The sequence below is a fragment of the Pyrgilauda ruficollis genome, unplaced genomic scaffold (genome assembly GCF_017590135.1).
Source record: "Pyrgilauda ruficollis isolate IOZ18807 unplaced genomic scaffold, ASM1759013v1 scaffold58, whole genome shotgun sequence".
In the NCBI taxonomy this organism is placed as follows: domain Eukaryota; kingdom Metazoa; phylum Chordata; class Aves; order Passeriformes; family Passeridae; genus Pyrgilauda; species Pyrgilauda ruficollis.
In genome coordinates, this window is record NW_024527488.1 from 3,648,993 (window position 1) to 3,664,228 (window position 15,236).

Genomic DNA, 15,236 nt, shown 5'->3' on the forward strand with positions numbered 1-15,236 from the left:
ATCTGTGAGTCTTCTCAAGGCTTTTTTTGTCACAGCTCTTTTTCAGGAGGTTACATGGCTGTACCTTATCAGTGCTGGCCTTGAGGCAGCTGAATTCTTTGTAAGAGATCTGACAGACGGTGCAGTTTGCCTCCTCTTCAGTTTATTGCTAAAGCTATTACACAGTATAGCTAAGATGGATCCATGAAGAACCTGATTTTTGGACCTAGAAAAAAACATTAATCACTACTCGTTGTTGACTTCACTGGGAATCTTTTGTGAATGAATTCACATTTATCAGGGGAAAAATTTCAAAGTCTGAACAAAAGAAATTTCCCCCACATTTGAAAACATTTTTATGATGAAATGAAGTCAAATCAAATGTACAAAATTGATTGCCAGTTCAGCAATTATTTTCTTGATGAATCTATTTCTCAGTTTCAAATGTAGATGGAAATGACACTATTAATTGTTGGTGCACTTTAAGACAACAGTCAGGAAGAGGATAATGTGAGTTATGCTGATATGTCTGGATTTTGTCTATTTTTACAGTACACAGTGTTCTGTCACCAATTGTCCCAGTTCTGGCCAAGATGGGGTTAATATTTTGCAGTAACTGAGAGAAGGCAAGGCTAGGGCACATTCTATACCAAGAATGTGTGGCAAAGGAAGCTGTCCAATATTTCCAGTTATTGGGGCAGGAGAGAAGGGTGGTTTTATTAATAATAATAATTTCTTTTCTCAGACCCTCTGTCATTAATATTGTTGATGTTACAAATAATTTTCTTATCTCATTGTTGTTTCTCATTGCTGCAAATTGTTCTTCTCTCAGCTCATGATCTTTGGTTTTTGTGCCTCCAGTTGCAGGAGGATTGGGAAGCAAGACGTGGTTTTAGTGGGAGTACTAAATTGAAGCATAACATTTCTAAGTGACAAAGGGAATTAAGGACACTGGATGCTTAAATAAAGCAATGTAAACAATAAAAATGTTAACAATGGTAAAAAAATCTTAATAGTGAAGCAGAATAGAAGAACATCCATCTGCAAATACTGGTAGAGGAAATTGTGCCAGTTTTTTTTTCTGTAAGGATTATGTAACACTGCTCTTCCCATGGAAGAGTTCTGCCTAAAGAGGATTCTCAAACACTTCATTATATAATTTATTCTTCAGTTCAGGTATGCTGTTAATTTTACTTGCTGGCAATCATTTTTGTAGCAATTTATATTGCTATAGCAGATTTCTACATATCATTTTTATCTATTTTTGATGCCAAAGCTTTGAAAGTGCGTGCCAATAATTTTACATGCGAAGTCCGATATGTGCTTTCTCCTTCTCAGAGCTCTAGGGGATTTTTTTGTTGGTGAATACTTAAGATTTTTTGTAGATTCTCCTTTATTTCATTGCTTTTCATCAGTAATTTATATTTCTCTCATGCTCCCTGTTCTTTCTGCTACCATTAATTTTGCTCTCTTTGACTGTCCTCTTTTATTGTAAATGTCTACTTTTTTGCTCTTATTTCACATATAAGGATTTAAACACCAACCTTTATGAACAACAGCATTTTCCTTTATTCCAATCAATTCTCTATCGGTATGCCCAGCATCCACATTTCTCCCTTTAGTATTTAAGCAGAACTCAATCTGTGCTCTGAAGTTCTTTTCCTCAGACTTTATCCTTGACTCTCTTTATTCACTGGTTTCATTTCCTCTGGTTAAGTTTGGCCTAAGTAATCTTTACCTCCTTCCTAGTCAAGTTGGGTCCTCCATGACCTGTAAGTTGTTTTCAGCACAACCAACTCTTCTTTCTTAATTCAGAAGTTGTTTTTCTCCTGATTCTCTGCTATATCCAAACTTGACAGATCATTTGGAGAACAGGGAGATTCCCTTTACCTTCCCTTCCATCCTTCTGTGGCACTCCTGTTCGTGCATCTGTGTTTAGCCTCCTAGCTTCAAACCCTTTTCCCCCCACTTAAGGTAATTTTATTCATAATTCACATATTAAGAGAAGATCTATTTTCTTCCTCTTCAAATTCCAACCCCACATATAAACTGGAAAACACAGTTAGGTACAATGGTTTTCTCATGGCATATCAAACACATCACATAATCATTGATATGTAAAGGCAATTTCTCTTAACCATTTGTTATTATTAATAAGGTATTTAGAATTACTACTTTGTACTCTCTGCCATACTAATCTGCTTTACTATTTCAGATAAGAAAAGCCATTATAAAAAATGCAGCAACAATTCTGAGTAAATCCACATTTTTCACCTACAGTTTTCAACCAAGACATACTTTTAAATGTTCTGCATAATTTTAACATCTGCGCACTTCACATAAATGTCATAACACAACATATGAAATTAAGCAAATGATGTCCAAACATCCTTAGTTTCTTTCTTTTTTGTTTGTAGCTTTACATGTATTTTTTTAAGTTGCATTGCTAAATATATTTATAAAATTCATGTTACAAAATAAACTCTTCAGCAAAAGAACTATTGCTGTGGCTATGTAATACATACACTTTGGCAAGAGGGGAAGGGTTCTGTTGCTTGTATAGCTTTAAGATTTAACAAAAGTAAGATACAAGTTTTGCAAATATGTGTGTGATATGGTAAGGTTCTGATGTTTTATTATGTTCTTCCTTTCATGGCATTTAATCATTGTGGTTTTCTGACTCATCAACTCCTTCATTATCCATTTCTGATGTTGCACTGTGTAGTACTTAATAAAAAAAGAGCAGAAAAACTAAAAGCCATTACTTCTTAGTTATTTGGTACATTTGACTATTTTCTAGTCACAAGTCTCTATTGCTTACCGTTGGATGCTTAATCAGAACCTTTCTTAACCTTAAAACATTTATTCTGAACCTATATGTGCAAAAGTTCCTTAAAATACTTTTATTAACTGATCTCTTTGAGTTCTGCAAATGTAATGCCAGAAATCTGCTTTCACATATCAAGTCTGGTATCATGGTTCAGAAAGTAACTCTGGTTTTTTTGGGGATGGAAAGGTATTTGCCTCTGAATAGTTCTACTTTTTGCTTGAGAGTACCTTGTTTACCAAATATTTCAGTCTTCAAGCCTCAGTTTGGGAAATATTATTACTGATTTTCAGAGGGCATTCTCCAGTCTTATTCAGAACCTTGTATCTTCTGTAAAAACTGGTTTCCTGGTAAGTGCACTCACATACACCTGCCTGCATAGGAAGGATTGCTGATTCAGCCTTATTTCATATGTCATAGATCAGCAGCAGCCAAAAATTCTGGCTGTAGAAAGAGCAGGATTAAACTATTTGAATGTTGAGTGCTTAGTCTCTTGCTTTTCAAGGTCATTTTTGCATACAATTGCCTTCAAATAATTTATAGTTTGCTTGCTCATTTGCTCTATACGGATTTTTTTTTTTCACCAAAGAAATGTCTTCTGAGAGAACTTTTATCAGCAAAGTAGGAAATGATATAGTGAATATTAATGTCTAGTGTCTGATGCTTGAAAGTAAAGTTTAAATGTTTGATCCTTAGCTGCACTGCAGTCAGCTTGAGCCACTTAAGTAGATATCATGAGTAAAACTGAGAAAAAAAGAAAAAATAAGAAAGAAGCTGTTGGAGTTCATTACTTGAAACAAGTGGCTTCACAGGCTGGAAGTGAAGTATCTTGTTCTCTGTTTCTGAATGACTGAAGAGCCAATGTGTTCATTCTTTAGAGCACAATAGATCTTCCACAAGATAAGATGCAACCCTGATATGAGGGCTTTGACTTCTGGCTTGTCATGCCACTCAGCCAAGCCAAATGTATGACTGAATAATTCTGATGGGAGGAGGCAGAGGCCTCCTTTTCCACTCTTATGAAGATCCTGTGTTTCTGACCACACAGGAGGAAGGAGAGAAATGCAGTTTTTTCTCAGTTTATGAATACAATTGGAGTGAGAAGGGTTTTGAGGCAAGACTTTATCATGTGCGCAATGGGGTCAATGACTTCTATTCTCACAATGCCTGCTCAGGGCACTGCACTGAGTCCTCAGCATGATGCAGGGATGGGTGCTTTTCACCTTGAAAGCTTTAAGGTTAGTGTCTGGCATCAGTGATTACATTTGCAATTCAAGTTAGTCTATTTTCTGCTTTTTAGCTTTTATTCAACTGAATTTAGTGCTTGTGAAAGGTGTTCAATTGTTATTTCTGGAGACTGATCCTCCCCTTATCCAACACTACCCCTTCTGGTGTCCCTAATGCTGAAGAAAAATGTCTTAGAAGTGAGAATAATGTTTAATTTTCATGTAGCTGTAACAGTTTTAATGAGTAGCTTTGTGTGGAAGAACTTAAGAGATATCTGAGCCTATCCATGTTATGGAGTAGTAGCAAATAAATGACAGTGACTGTCACCCTGTAGAATCAATACTGGTTTTAAATGTTCTGCATTAAATTTGGGGTAATGCAAATTGATGGGGAAAATATATGAGGCTAAACCAGGCTTAGTGAGTTTCTGGAAAGCAAAGTGTTATATCTCAAGGTACTGGGAAAATGAGTACATCAGCAGGGATGTTTTGTTGGGTTTTCACAGACGCATATTTCTAGCATGTAATGCATTGACATCCAGATTGGGGGGGAAAAAAAAATGGAATTTTAAATAAATTATCAGACTAATTTAAAGATCATTACTATTGGAAACTTCAATAATTTTGTTATTATAAAATAATACCATGTTCCAAAACATGAAGTGTTTTTGTAATATGGGAATAACAGAATATGATGTTGTTGAAGAAAGCAAATGCACTTGCAGACCTGAACCCGAGCAAATCTAAAATTCATGGTTCCCATTAGAAGCTGTGTTAAAATAGGGGGGGAAAAAAAAGAGTTGAATGCCAGTTATGCATAACTCCTGTGCAAAAAGTTTCCTAAGAGCTGCCATGTGCTGTGTATGTTTTAAATCATTCCAGCTGCTGGAGATTTAGGGGAATTGTTCAGTGATATGGGGAGAATGTTCTCTGCAGGTTTCTGGAAGGCAGCATGGTCTAATGGCAGATTCATTGCTCTGGAGAAAGTGAACACAAACATGCATCTCTAAATTAGAAAATACAGCTGTAAACTGTCCTGGGTGTTTCCTCCCAGCTCAAGAAAATAGGAACAAGGCAAGAATTATGTTTATTTTCTGATCTTTCAGAAAAGAAAGCCACAGGTACCAAATGAAGCATTTCCTGGAGGTGCTTATAGAGCAGTCCTTCAGACCCCTTATAATTCATGTATGTATCTATTTATGTAAATACTTAGAGGTTAACCAGCTGTAGACTAAAAGTGCATACCTGTTTCTGAGTGGTTCTAGAGAAAATTTGAATATTTCCTTCAAAGAAGTAGGATTAAGTCTTAATGTCTCACATCTTTGGTGGGTTAACTGAACTATAAATAAAAAACGGGAATGTCATATCTTTCAGCCATGCTTGTAGGGAATCAGGATTCTGCTGCAGTTCAGGATGCATATAAAGTGGTTTTTCAACTGTGCTGGGAGGTAAGCATGAAATAAGCATCAGGTTACTCAGCTGCGTGGAGACATAAGCCACTATTAGTCTTCTCCACCAGAGTTTTGGTAGTCATAAGGAATGTGAGTTTGGAAAGCTAGTAGGCCTCTGAAGTTTTTATCTTTCTAGGCTAAGGTAGCTGTATGGAGATTACAAATTTAAATTTTTGAGCCATCTGTAAATCTCAGTTTTAGACTTAATGTATGGATTTGGATTTTAAAGCCTGTCTCAGCCAAATGAAAGTGAATTTCACTAAATCCTGGAAGCTAAAAGTGTGAAATTTGAAATAGGCTCAGAATTGGAAGTCTGAGTTTGCTATTTGATATTATTGAGTGTAGTGCTAGACTACCATTTGCAGAAACTCTTTTCAGCCCAGAACATTAAAAGAATTTTTCAAAAGTCAAGTAAAATTTCAGAAAAGATACAAAGATGACCCTTTCAGGAAAAGAAGAATTTTGTAATAGTAAGAAAATCCAAGTTGCTGAAATGAGGGTGCATAAACATCTGGAGTAGTCATTATAAGTATGTTTTTGGGAATGAGCTATCCAGCAGCAAGTAATTCTTCATGATGCAGGAAAAAGTAATCAAGATCCAGTTTGCAGTTGAAGTTAGGTAAATTAAAATTAGAATTAAATGTGTATTTTTAACTTAAAGTACTGTAGCTAATGAAAGTATGTTTGAGGATGTCAAGAAGTGTCTCAATTAATTTTATCATATGAAGTCTGTAAATTTAAGACTGGATGTGCTTCCAAAGGTGAGTGGTAAATCAAAGAGTTGGGCTAATGACACGAACACATATATATAGGCTCTTTGGTTTTTCATGCAGGAAATAATTCTAAATTTTCTAAATTCAGCTAACTGCAAGATGCTGCAGGCAAAACTACTTGGCACTTCACATTTAGGGAGCTATTAAAGGTGATGCTGGAAAATGCTAATTCCCTCTCTTCTAAAATCAGTGTGCTAGGGGAGTGTATAAGCAGTTCTCCTGTGGTGCATGATAGACAATAATTGTTCTCTCAAGGGAGGTCAATTCCCCCCTTTTTTAACTCCCTAGTGTGGCCTTTTACTCATGGAAGAGATAAGCCCTCAAACTGGTGAGGTGAGCAGAGAGGAGGCATTGTAACTCAGCTGCACTGAGCAGGAAGGGGGAAAAAAAGTCTCTTAGTGATCCCCGGCTTTTGCATTGTCTATAGTACCAAGCCAGAGAGAAGAAAAATTACTTTTCAACATCTGTCTCTGTGCACTGAAATTACTTCAGCTAAGCTACCCAGGCAGCAGAGAATGGAGACAGGTTCAACTATCTATAACAAAAATATGGCATAGAAACTTGCACTTAAACCTGTTGATTGGAATAGTTTTGGTAGAATTGTGCTTTATTAGTCATGCCATTAGTTTTAGAAAAATATTTTTGCTAAGTATTCATACACTATGACCAGCTTAATGTTTTAAAATTTTTGTTTTGCAGCAGAATAAAACAGTTCCATGAGATGTAAGGAATCCAGAAATGCTCATGAACAGTAACTGCTGATTTCAACCCACAGACAGAAAATATCTGAGCTGTGTTATAAGAGCAATACATGCATTCAATTGAAATCAGGATTGCTCTGTGAACAAATACCAGAGGGCATAAATTTGCACTGATTACAATTAGTGTCAGACTGATATCCTAGAAAATTTAATCTTATTTGCAATGCCAATTTAGGAAATGCTTAAGCGCACGCTTAAGTATAATTAAGCATATGCTTGGTCCTTCACTGATTTGGGGGTTTTCACTGAAATGTGTGCACAGGGCCAGCAGCCTCCCTGGTAAATTCTGCAGCCCACATAACTGCTTACATTCTGATTTATTTTAGTGTTAGAAGAGAAACTGTAATTCATTATGCAATTACTTAGTCGAGAGTTGTAGTTCCTGCAGGCTGTGACTGTGTATAAAAATCCCCAACAAAGGCACATTAGGAATTACCTCAGAAAACAATAAAAAACAATCTCTGGGTACTTAAGGATATTGACACTAATTGTGTATGTTAGAGGACAAAGCTCCTAATTCAAATCAGGGAAAATTACTGGGTAGGCTTTCCCTGTGCAGTTGTCATGATTTATGGGATTTCTGTATGAATGGTCATAGCAGTGGGCAGATGGACTCTTCCTGTAGTGCTGGAATCTTGACTTGATTTGATGGGTAGTGTTTTTTAACTCCAGATACAGTACTATTTTAGTGTTTCATCAATCTCTATATCCTCATTTCATATTTTAATGTACAAGATAGTGATCCTAAATGAATATATATTTATTTGTAAGCCATTTTCCATCAAACCTGGGATAGTATGGAAAAATGCATTACAAAGAATAACCATGCTCTGTTTAGAAAACAATGTAACAAAACCTGAGATCTTAATGGTCACTATGACAAGTTTTTTCACTTGATTCCTTCAAGAAAAATGTTAATTTAAATGTATGCTGTATTTTCAAGGTGATTTCCTTTTATTTTCAGTATATCACTGAAAAGTCTCTGAATTAATTAAAGATGGGAGACCATCTCAATATAATTTGTTTTCTATTGATGCCCTGTAGTTTTTTGTCATTGTATGTCTTGGGGTTCCTTTAACATTCTCTGAGGTCATACCATTCCCAATAACAGCTTTTTATCCTTTATAAATGACACTTCTTGATGACCCTGGCCTGTTGTGAATATGGAATTAAGAAATGCATTTACTTTCATTCATAGCTTTGCTGTCAGCACATTATTTTTGCCATCTCTCTGAACCCCACTTATCTGTCTTCTTCACCATGTTTTAATGTACTTGGGGAAGAGTATTACCTCAGCCTCTTCCACAGTTTATGTCCATTTTCTTTATTTGGCTCATTTTTCCTCATTTCAGCTTCTCCCTGTTTTATATTATATCTAACATATAATGCCTTTCTATCCTTGATTACATTATGCAGGTCTGATTTCATCCAGGCTGGGATCCTCTTTCCTTTCTCACCTATTCAGACAAATTAAATGCAGAAAGACTGAGCATATTATGTAGAAACACCCTATGAACAAACATTTATTTGCTTTCATAAACTCTTTACTTTCTTCAAACTTGTTATTTCAAAGTTTTTATATGGATTTGTTTGTTATTATTGTTTGAGAGGTTTTTTAAGTGTTTTGTTTGTCTTTTTGTTTTATGTTTTAGAAGCTTAAATTCAACAAAACTTGGCCTCCTTTAATGCTTAATCTCTTTTGGGTGCATATTGCTATTTGTATCTCCTACATAGCTACAGATTAAGCCAGATTTTTTTTTTCGCCACACCACTTTCTTAATAAGAAAAATACTTTGTCTCTACTCCTAAGTCTAGGAAGAGTGATTTCTAATACCACATGTTGTGCATTGATTTATATAATGACAATGAAAAGAAGGTAAGAATATAAAAGAATAAGAATATAAGAATATATTTCCTTTCATTAAGCCATTGTCACTGACAGAACAGGCTGTCTATGGTGTGCAGATGATCAGCTTGCTTGGTTTGGTATCAGTGTTTCAGGAGAATTCCTTTAGTTGGTATGATCAATGACTTCCTCTGTTTTAATTTTGTATCACTGTAACACCACTGATTTCTAAAGTATAGCTGTACGCATAGATTGATCTAAGAATGGTGAAAATATCCAGGCAAAACACAGAATTTTACAGATAACTTGGAAAATATATTTGAGATTCAGATTACATTGAGAAACGTGGTGGGTTTTTTGGCTGGGTGAAGGATCTGAAAGAATCTCACTATAAAGAACAGAGCTTTACTTATCTCATCTGTGAATATATTTTTACACCTTAAATGATTTGATTACACCTCAGATGAGCAGTATGACCATTCATTGCTGCTCAGAACCTAAGTGAGGCTGGTTGAGTTCAGCTACACTCATAACATTGTGTCAGCAACTACATCCTTGACTCTGAAAGCAGGAATATGGCACTCCAAAATGGCACTCAGAATCACCGAGTGGACTGGGTTGGAAGGGACCTGAAAGATCATCTAGTTCCAACTTCCCTGTCATGGGCAGAGACACCTCTCTCTAGAGCAGGTTGGTCAAAGCCCCATCCAACCTGGCCTTGAGACTTCCAGAGATGGGGCATGGACAATTTCTCTGGGCAGCACCTTCCAACCACTCAGCACCTTCACATTAAAGAATTTCTAAACCTATCACATTTTTTGCCCCTCTCTGATAGTGACTGGATTTTTCTTGGAACCTGGAAGGGGCTGCTTTAATCTACAGAGGATAGGCTGATGCTGCTTTCAGTACAACAGTAACATGGTCAGACTGCACAGAAGACAAAGAATTTAAAAAAAAAAATGCACACCCCCAAAACATGGCTCTGTGTCTAGACAGAAGATTTCTGGTGATGCTAACAGGCTTCAGTATTGCAACTCAATCAAGAAAGTTGCAAGGTTTAAAATCTCATCAGCTGAGTCAGCACAGCTGAAGATCAACCCCATGAGTTAACCTTACTTGATTGCAATGGCTGATATTTGCTAGCTTGGAGTGTGGGAGAAAACAGAGGAGTCAAATGTTAATTATGAATGTTAAGTCATTATTTTTTCCTCAAGACTATATTACTACAAATATTATATAATTTATTATATATAATATTTTATACGGTATAACATGACATTATTTAAAATACTTATATATAATAATTATATAATATTTTAGTCTATAATTGCATATTATATATAATATATAATGATATAGAATATATTTCATAATTTATAAATGGGCATATATATTATTATTATATAATAATGTAAGTATATTGCTATGTTATAATTATATAAATATATATAGTATTTTATAATTTACAGATTGGCATCTTTCTGTAAATTCAGAAATTTATTTCAAAGTGAAGCAAATTAGGCCTCCACTACATATGTGTAGGAATGTATGACTGAGAAAATTATTGCTGATACCATTGTGCAGAAGCTTTTCCAAAGATATTGGAGTAAGGGCAAAAACAAGACAATCCTTTTCTTTGCCTACACTCATAATTCTGTTTTATTTAGCCTTTAATTGAAATGAGTGAGAGATTTTTAAAGCATTGCCCTTGAGTTGTGCCAAGTGAGTGCAAATTTGAAACAGTGAGTCCCCTGTGATGCAGCCTTTCCTCACTCATATCGCAACATGAGAGAAAAATGACAAAATTATACCTGGCTGAAAATCCAAAACCTCTTGGAGAGTGGAAAATTGCCCTTGAGGTACATTCATCAGTTGTTCTATTTTCAGTAGAATATTCATTTGATAACTTATAAAGTTAGTGAATAAATGGTATCCTATTTTCTGCTTACATACTTAAGCTACTTGGTGAATGATTTTTCTTTCCAGTTGGATTGGTGGGTGACAGCTTTTTCCTTGTATGTCTCTGTGTTTGTCTAGCTAAACAGATTACTTTTACTTCTGTGACACCTACTAGTAAATACATGAAAATTTAAGCTGTAGCATTTAGGTTTTGGCTTGGAAGAGTTAAAAAAGCCTGACAAAGTCTAGGCAAAACTGATAAAATATCAGTTTGCCCTCACAGACTTCTCTGAATAAGAATATGATAGTTAATGTTAACCTTTTGATCTATCTTTGGTCTTGTTTTAAGCATTTGTGTAATAACTGATGACTATTTGATCTCACCTATCTATATCTCTTATCTCTGCTATTACATATACACTTGTAATATGGATTTTCTGACCATGAAACAGGTTGCCAAAATATGGATTTTCTGACCGTGATACATGTTGCCAAAACAGGCCATGACTGAAAATATTATTCTTTATTATGCATATAAATGGACTTCTCAAAAGTGGGTGCTACTTTAAACTATATTAAAACTTTGAACATGTCTCTTCAGCTGTAAGATTTCCTTCCACAGGCATAGGTCAGGAAGGATCTTCACTTATGGATAATGGTATGTAGGAATATATTTAGAGTTCTGTTATCTCTGATGACATAATCCTGACTCCAGATAATAACCAACTTTGTTGGTTCCTGCTGCATGATGTGGTTGTTAGGGGTTGTTGCAAACCTTTAAAAAATTCTTTAAGCTTGCATCAAAAATATAACAAACTCAATCTGTGCTGTAAAATTCTGGTTGAAAACTCTAACCAAGCAGCTTGCAAGTATTTTAAAGAATTTTTGCTGTCTGAGATGGAAAAGTGTGTGTGCTCCTCTATAAATTGCTGTTAGATACAAGTAGATTTTCACTGTTTTCAAAGGCATATTCACATATTTCAAAGGCATAAAGTAATATTATCTGCTGTGATCAAGACATGTATTCAAAACTGGAAAGCACTAGCAAGTAAAGAAAAATTATTCTTTGACACACAAAACTAAAATGTAAATAATTACTCTTTTGATGAAACAGCCTACAATGTAAAAAGTGTGCTTTCTTCAGTTTCATTTAACATTAGTTAAATACATCTGCAAGGTTCACACTTTCTTCAGATCATTTTATGCTGATCTATCAGTTTTGTAAGGAGCTGTACTCCAGTGGGTAAAGGAAATGTTCCACTCAGTCAGTGCTAATAATTGTTCATCCTGACATGGCATTAATAAAAAGGTTTCTGTTCCAATTTACAAATATATATTTGAAAAAAACAATTTGGCACTGAAACTCTTGAAACAAAACAGCTGGTGTGAATTTTGGGTAACAGTTGAAGTTTCACACCATGGGTTAGTTTTGCTTACTGCATTGACCAATTTAATTGTGCACAAAATACATTTCATTTAATTCATTATTGAAGTAATCACTGTCAAATGGATTAGATCTTTGAGTAACCCTTTTAAGTGAGAGCAGTATGTGCTAGTTTTGATCAAGTTTTTTTTCTAACTAATTAGTTTTTGGGGGAAATTGAAAAAGAACAAAACTTAGGAGCAATGTCACACAATTTCATTGAAGTTTTCCTGTTGCTTTGTTGCTCTTATCTTTCTTATTTTTTTCCTCTGGATTTTGCTGCATATGGAGCTGACTTTTAGAGACTGAGTATGAACTGATATAGTGTATTCTTGTTTCTGATAGTGACTTCTGCTTCACCTCTCTTTTGGTGCCAAAATGCGTAATTTGGTTAAGTCTGCAGCCCACAGGTTTCAGGCTGAGAATGGCCCTTGAACAAATAGGGATTACAGAGTCTTTTTAAAGCTGCTCTAATGTATTGATTTACCCCAATTGCCCAATCAACCTTTTCTGGTTTCCTCAGTCCCTTGTTTACAGAGTTTGTGCCAGTTGAATCTTCATAGAATTGCAGAAGTGACTGCCCAGAGCACCTTTTCTTCCTTCAAGCCACTTGTAGCCTTAGAATTTCCACAGAGGATGGACAAAGAATTCCTTAGCAGCTGTCAGCTAGTTAGTCATAGATACTGGAGTTATTTCATCATTTTGACAGTGTGCAGGATATCACTCAAAATTAATGTTTTTTCCAGAAGATTATAGAAGCAAAAGTTGTACTCAATTAGGAAAGAATGAGAAAATCAGCAGGCAAGATTTTCCTCTAGTTATTCTCCTCCCAAAATATGAGAGATGTTGATTTGATATCTACCTATTAAAACAAAAATCAGCTTAACAATATACATAAAATATAGTCCTTAGATAAATTTACTCAGATTTGAGCATTTCAAACTGAGTGTTCAGTCTGCCTTTGAAAGAAGGAAAATTTTGCTTGGGAGCAAGAAACAGTTGAAGACAGTAAAAGATTACTGAAAGGGGTGGAAATCTTTCCAACAAAGGTCAGAGTGCAGAATGGCTGTGGAGCTGTGCTCTGCAGGTTTGACAGCTGTATGTTGAGTTGGAAGAGAAGCCTCAAGGCATGCACCAGCCAGCAGTGGAGGAGAAGAGCAGGGAACATAACTCCAGCCCACTGCAGGCTGCCTCAGCACCTGAAACAGATAAAACTGAATCAGTCTTCTCACTGTGTCTAGAAAAAAAACCCCAAAAAACCAGACTGTGCCACAGAACACAGGACAAAAATCAAAGCAGTCATGCAAAGGCACAAATTCTCAGATGCTGTATACATTGCATCAAACCAAAACAGTCTGATGTAAGAAACACATTGAATTGTTGGGTAACAAAGGAAAAATAAATGACCTTGAGGAATTATTAATGTGATCTGTTTAAGGGCAGTTGATTCTTGGTGGTGATTAGTTTATGACCACAAGAACTGAATTTTTTAAGTAAAGAAATGTCAATTTTATGATTAATTTAATTTCAGCAGATTTCAGGTATGACATGATAATGACTTATGAAAGCTGGAGTGCAATTTCAATTAAAGATGTGTAGGTGGTAGGAAATTTGCATATTAAAATAACAATTCTTTATATTATTTTGAATTGCATTAGACAGTATGTTCAGTTTTCTCATTATCATGAGGCATTTGTCTTTTATCAATCTTTCCTTCTATGTGTTATTGTAGCTTTATCTGCAAGGTGTTTTATTTTACATTATATAAAGGAAATTGATGGTATAAGCCTATTTCTAAAAGTGTAACAAAAACCTTGTAGAAAGCCTTATTTGTTGTGAATAAGCACACTTGGAATAAATTAATCTGAGTTGTTTTCTATTCTACTTGCTAAAAACCTCTGTGGTATTGCAGAGATAAAACAGCATAAGTGCTTTGTTTTGAAGGAATACAATAGCTGGATAGCAAATTATAAGCAAACAAAAATAAAAGTTCTAGTGGTGAAAAAAGAAGTCTCAGAATTTCTTAAGACATCAACCTGGCCTTCTCTGAGAAGAATGGCATTATCAAAGACTTGTTTTAGACTTGATTTTCATCATAGCTGAAGGGGCCTGTTCCTTAGAAACACACAGCAGGAGGGCCTCACTAAATATTTGCATTTGTTGAACAGAGAGCTGAATTGGTTATGTTTTTATTCCAATTCAAAAACTTACTTTGAGTTGTTCTACACATGTGACTCAACTTTATATGTCACTTTATGTAAATTGTAGAGCCATTGTACAATGCTGGCTATGCAGTCTCAACATATTACATATTCTTGGTTTAAAAATGAGAATGAAAGACTGAACTCAACTGCTTTAGCTCACTGAGTCTAGCTTTGCAGGAAAGAGGTGAATAAAATGCTTTAGAAAGAATAACCTGTGCTAATGGCTAATGTAGTGGAAGAAACTATGAAAAGGTCAGGGACAGTAAGAAAACATCTCAAGCTTAACACAGCAAAATATTGGTAAGCAGCAGGCAAGCAAAGCATGCACCAGCAGTCCTCAGTCCAGGGGAAGTGTCATGACAAATATGAGACTTTATGAGCAGGGGTTTCCAGACCCTGCATTGTCTGGGACAGGCTCAGGATCAAAAGATAAACTGAGCAGTGAAGACGTGAAGCAGGCAGTTCTGTAATGCTGTGATGCAAAGTCACATATGCCTTAGCATCCCTAAGCTAGGGATGGTCTGATGTCACATAGTTGCCTCTTGAGCAGGTATTCTGGCTTTACTGAGGAAATCTTAATTTCTTCTCAGGAACTCTACTAGCCTTTCAACTCAACTTCCTTGTTTTGTGCCTTTTCTCTGCTTTCAGGAATAAAAAATTTAGACTAGTGTCTTAGTAAAAAGACCCTCGTGTACATGAAAGTTTGGAAATTAATGAGTCATTTTTGTTTCAGCTCTCACATATCCTCATAGTAAGACAAACCCATTGGAATTTTAGCAATTTTTGTTTTGAGGAGACATTTTCAAAATCTTAGAGAAACTTAGTCTTAAGTTTGCTAGATTGTGCA